This window comes from Ovis aries, chromosome 18, assembly GCF_016772045.2.
Source record: "Ovis aries strain OAR_USU_Benz2616 breed Rambouillet chromosome 18, ARS-UI_Ramb_v3.0, whole genome shotgun sequence".
Lineage (NCBI taxonomy): Eukaryota > Metazoa > Chordata > Mammalia > Artiodactyla > Bovidae > Ovis > Ovis aries.
In genome coordinates this window covers 45,764,390-45,770,608 of record NC_056071.1, presented here as the reverse complement: position 1 = coordinate 45,770,608, position 6,219 = coordinate 45,764,390, and positions in this window count along the sequence as shown.

Genomic DNA, 6,219 nt, shown 5'->3' with positions numbered 1-6,219 from the left:
ACGCTGTGGTCTTTGACCACGTCTCACTGTAACCAGGACGTGTATGCTGGTTCTACACTGCTTATACCACGTTCCAGTCGCAGGGTTTCCTTGAGCGTGTGTCACTCAAGAGGCAAAGTTTGAAAGGACTGGGGGAAAGTGACAACAGCGACATTTGTGAAACTCCTTGAATCCCTCTCCACGTGAGAGCTGCCAGAACAACTATTAACCTTGAGTTTTTGTTTTTCCAGTGTTATTTTAAATAATGGCAACGCACTGGATTCATGGTTTGGGTTTTGCTCTCCTTGCTGTTCTGCCCGAGACCCGAGTGTGAGGTGAGTCTGTGATCTCTGGCTTACATAATCCACGTTTTCATCATTTGTAAATAGGATAAAGAATAATGCCACAGAGTTATCAAAATCAGATGAGATGATGTGGAAGTTTAAACTTATGAAATTGCCTATGATTTAACCTGACATGTAAAAAAATGATAAACTGTAAAATCATATGCTATTGTTAGCTATTTCAAACTTGATTTATGAAATATGTGGGAACCTATAATTTTATGTTTAACCACATTGTGCCAAATATGCTTTTTTTTTTTTTTTCCTGCCTCTTCCAACAGAATATTGCTTCCAAAACAGCCACGATTTTTGGATTTCCCTGGTGGTCCAGTGGTTAAGAATCTGCCTGCCCATGTAGGGGACACAGGTTTGATCCCTGGTTGGGAACGATTCCACATGCTTCAGAGCAACTAAGCTGGTGAGTCACAGCTACTAAAGCCTGCCTGACCTAGAGCCTGTTTGCCCTCAACAAAAGCGTCTGCAGTGAGACAGCCCCTGCACAACAGAGAGCCTGGCTCCCTGCAACCAGAAAAAGCCCTCAGGTAGCAAGGAAGATCAAGCACAGCCAAAAATAAAAATAAATTTAAAAAATATATATTTTTAAAGAGTGAAGATTTTTATCTGGCTTCTTCTGTGCCATATTCTCACTGTCGACGGGGTCTGGTGCCTGGCACACCGGGTAGGCACTCCAGAATTCCTTGATGAATGAGTGAGTGACTTGAGCTATCATTGCCTTAAAGCATATTGTGAAAGATAAAACGAATGAGCAAAACATAAATTCTGATTAGGCGGTTGTTGAACTGGGCCTGTGTAACATGCTCTGCCAAACTTTTCCTTCCGCATCTCCGTTTGCTTTGCATCTCTGCCAGAAAAATAACATTGGCCCCTGCTGTGGTGCCGGGATGAGGCAACCCCTCCGCAGGGCAGCGGCCAGGAAGGACTCCTGAGAAAGGCGGCTGCGTTGGGCACCCAGCCTCCAGCCTCCGGTCCAAAATGCAGAAAGCCTGAAACAATGCGCAGAGTAGCTGGGCTGAGATCTGAGAACAAGGGACAGCTCTGTCCCTCTCTTGCTGGCGTTTATGGAAGGAAGCCTGCTGTCTGTTTTTAAGCAAACAGACTTGCTTTAATGGAGCAATCTGTCAAAATAAGCTGAGCTGCTTGGGCGTGGGGGGTTGGGGGGAGAGGGTGCCGCACCACTTCCGTCTCCCGTGGGAGCTGTTTATTTGAGGATGACAAATGGGAGCGAGGCAGAAGCCTGCGGTAATGACACTCAAGGCAAGAAAAATAATAGCGTGTGGCGTAGGATGGGCTCATCTTCACTCGATGTATAGATGGCTTTTGTGTGTTTAGAGAGCCAGCCCCTTCTATTTGCATCTCAAACACCCCCGCCCAGGAGCAGTAAAGCGCAGGAGCTTCAACGGCAGCTTCTGGTCTGTGAGTTTTGCAGGAACAGGGGAGGTAAGGAAGAACAGATGAATGAGCCAAAGTTTAGTCTCTACAGGTTTTCTCCCTCTTCTACTAATGGAGGTGTGACAAAAGCACTAATTTGCTTCATCACCACGCCGTGCTTAATAAATGAGTAACAAGTTTGCATCGTGAGATGCATGGGGTGGGACACGGTGCAGAGAAGCGTGGAGGGCAGAAATTACCAAATACTCGCATGAAGACTCACATTTTGGACTTTACTCAGAATATTCGCTGCTTGTGAAACGACACAATGAAAGGGCCAGGTGTAGTTTAACCCTTTTAGTTTGTGCCAGGACCTTGAATTCTTTGCAAAGAAGAAAAGGATTTAATGTAAACTGCAAACGCTTTAATCAAGTGGCTTTCTTCACATACCGTGAAAGCATTTTGAAACATTCAAGTAGAAAAAAAAAAAAAAAGTCCTTATTTTCTGAAAATATAACCTCTTAAACACCCAGAATGCTGCCAGACCAAGTCCCATCAAGTAACAAGGCACAATAAGAAGCTTAAAAAAAGGTAAGGATTAAGTTACATTTGTATGAATAAGCTCATTTCTGTTGTTCTGGTCTCAATCTTTAAATGATCCTATCTCGTGCACATCTCCTCGTTAAATTATACATTACTATTCTCAGTGTGGGTCCCAGTGAGACCCAACATGTCCCCAGGGCTCACCAACCTTTGGAAAGAACCACATCAATAGCAATCACTCAGAGTTCGCTTGCCCGTTGTCCCCACCTGCAGGGACGGCCCCTCACCGAAACCAGGTGCTCCTGAGATGCCCTGCCTCTCTCCTAGAGATGGGAAGTCTGCACCCGCTCCCTCCACATGAGCACAGATCCTGCCCCACTACTGACACCTTTTGAGAGGATGCTGTTCTTGTCCCAGGACTATCCCCAAGCTCCCAAATCTGCAAAACACACCAGCTGCTAAAAGATGCACGTTCCACCACCGCCCCACCCCCACCCTCCCACCCAGCACTCTCAGGTCTGAGCCATGCTGGTTCTACAACAAAAATGCCAGAGGTCCACTCATGCCAGCTCCCTGTCCCGCTTTGTCTCTTGGACCTTGAAGCAGCCTGACCTTACACCTCAAGTAACTAGAGAAAGAAGAGCAAACAAAAGCTAAAGTAAGGAGAAGGAAAGAAATCATAAAGATAAGAGCGGTAGTAAATGAAAGAGACCAAAAATGTGCATTTATAGCAAAAAATCAACAGAACTAAAAACTAGTTCTTTGAAAAGATAAACAATATTGATAACCCTTTAGCCAGACTCATCAAGAAAAAAAAGAAGAGGACTCAAATCAAGAACTCAAGAATTTTAGCAAAGTACCAGTGTTAATCCTTGTTAATTCTTAGCCTGTCTTGAATAAAATGCCTTTTTGGGAGGAAAAAAAACTGCCTGACTTGTGCCCCTCATTTCACAAAATCTCTCATGAAAACATCGTCACTGCTTCTCCCTTCTGCTTCTCCCTCCACCTGGGATATAGACCACAGCCTGGGAATGGAATAAATGCCCCTCCTCCATCACCCAAAGGAGCACAGGTGTCCTCCTCCCAAGGAACATTAACGTCCCTATGCAAATTCACTCCTCCAGGGCCTTCCCTCCATTTGACACACATGCCAAGATACACGTGAATATTAAGAGGAGAGTGTCGAATTCTGCCTCACTGTCTCTCACACCCAGGCACCAGGTCCTGCAAATGAATTTTTCACTCTAAAGCTTCACCCTGACCTTCCTTTCCTTCTCATTTGCCATCATCTTCATTCCAGCTTCTTATTTCCCTGGCTGAACTCGGAAGTTCACTAATTGGAATCACTCCTCTGTTAATTCATCCTAAAAGCTGCTTCGGAAACAAAACTCCTTAGATGCTATCTTGAGCACATCAACTGCTTTCGGTAGTTTCTGAAGTTTGATAGGCCGTATGAATCAGGCTGGTTACAGACAGAGTGCAGCCTTGGGATCAATCACCACGGTTCCAATCTTAGTTCTATGCTTGAATAACTTTTGTAACTTTAATTGCTTTAAGCCTAAATTTCATCATCTATAAAATGTGATATTAATATAGGCTTCATAGGACTACTGTGGGCTTCCCTGGTGGCTCAGATGGTAAAGAATCTGCCTACAATTCAGGAGATCCAGGCTCGATCCCTGGATTGGGAAGATCCCCTGGAGAAGGGAATGGCTACCCACTCCAGTTATTCTTGCCTGGAGAAGTCCATGGACAGAGGAGCCTGGTGGGCTACACACGGACACAACTGAGCGACTAAGATGTTCACTTTTAGGGCTATTGTAAGAAAAAATTAAATAACGTAAAGTGTTTTTTTTTTTAATGTGAATATACAAACTTGAAGAATAATGTTATGAAAATGCAAGCACTTCTTCTTGGAAATAAAGTCCTCCATAAACTGGCCACCACTCACTTTTTTACCCTTTGCTCTAATTACTCCCATTTCCAGCCCTTCTTGCTGGACTTTTGCAACTGTTTCTTGCCCTACAAATGTGTCTTTCACTTCTAGATAACACTATTTGCTGTAATAGATAAAACAAAATGTCAGTGGCTTAATACAAGAGAACTTTATTCCTTGCTCAGTTAAAATCCAAAACATGTATTCCTACCTGGCAGATGGTTCTCCTCCAGGTGGTAGTTTTGGGATTTGAGATCCTTCCATCTTATGGCCCTACAACCCTTTACACGTGGTTTCCAGGGTGACTCCAGAGGAAGAGAGAACAGGAAGACTCCTGAGTGGAGGTTATTACAGGTCAGGCATGGAGGAGCACATAGCAGAACTGAGTCACATAACAGCATCTGATATAATCCAGTAGCACGTCCGGAAGGAAGAGGACACGGGGTTGGTTCCCAGATACAGCCTTCAAAAACCAGCTCAAGTCTCATTTTTAATTTATGACATCCTTTTGGAGCAATCTGACGATTTTACTCTCTGAACTCAAACTCCTAGCCTACATTGATTATACCAGCCTTTGACCCATTTGCCTCTTTTGTTAAATCACACAAACTTACATCAAATCTTTTTTTTCTTAAACTCAAAGATATAAATCTGGTCCCATCCTCCTTGATAAAACATTTCTTGCATCAACATCCATAATTTCATGCTTCCCCCTGTCCCCTGTGAGCTCCAGTGCAGGCTCAGTGCTTTTTCTACTGAGGAACTGTGAGAGTCCCCCAGGTAATGATTCTTCTCGGAAAGTGGCTGGGAGGCTGCAGTCAGGCCTCAAACTTCAACTTCAAACCCAGGAAGCACTGGCTGGGGAAGAAGCTGACCTCAACCCAAAAGCTTCCAAAGTTTCTAAAGCCTCTTCAGCTGCCAAGTTATATGACGTTAACATTAAGACATAAAACATGAAAGATTAGAATTTATACTTGCTTCTCATCAAAAAGACATGGTAAGAAGTACCTTGTGTTGGGTACTTCTTCCCGACGGGCTTCCCAGGTAGCGCTAGTGGTAAAGAACCAGGCTGCCAAGGCAGGAGACATAGTGAGATGCGGGTTCGATCCCTGGGTGGGGAAGATCCCCTGGAGGAGGAAATGGGAACCCACTCCAGTAGTCTTGCCTGGAGGATCCCATGGACAGAGGAGCCTGGTGGGCTAGAGTCCATGGGGTCTCAAAGAGTTGAACACTGGAGCGACTTAGCAAGCACACACCTAGTATTGGCTATAGAGATTAGCAGTAATAATAGGAGTTAAATTGTTATGTGATGTTCGGAAGAATTAGAAGAGATAAAAATGTCTCTGATCACATTTGAGTGTTCACTAGTCAGACACGGTCATGTATGCCATTTTCTCCCTAGAGATGGCAATATGTGTTCTTGTCACTCCTGTCTGTTGGTGATGTTGCTTTGGGGAACAAATAAGACTCTATAAGATGAAAATGAGGGTAAAATTTGGAGATGGAAGAAAATAAAGGAGCTCGATTCCACAGTAGTTGCTTACAGAAATTTAAAATATGAAAAGAATACGTAGCAGAACTCCCAAAACCCGCTTGTAATTGTAGGATAGCTCCCCATTCCCTCTCCTCTCCTCTTGTCCCCAGACACCCATACCTCACAGGACTATTGGGACATCCGAGGTTCTGAAATGTCTTGAGAAACCCAAAAGGTAGAGTGACTTCCCTGCTCTCCAGCCACTTCAGCCACACTGAGTGAAGCCTGCCGCACTCTGGGCAGGAGAGCTGGCTCAGCCCGTCCTTCTGAACAGACTGCAAACCTCACTTCTCGTTCCGCTGTTGACGGCATGGAACGGTGTAAACTAAAGGCTCCTTCACATTTATTCATGCAGCTCCACTCCTGCCCTGTTGAGGTACAAGTGCCCAGAGACAATTAACTGATGATTCATCCTCCAGGACGCCTGCTAAGGCAGGCTGCCTGGCTGTGAGTGAAAACACACTTGAGCAGTAGCTGATCTTTTCCTTTGGTTG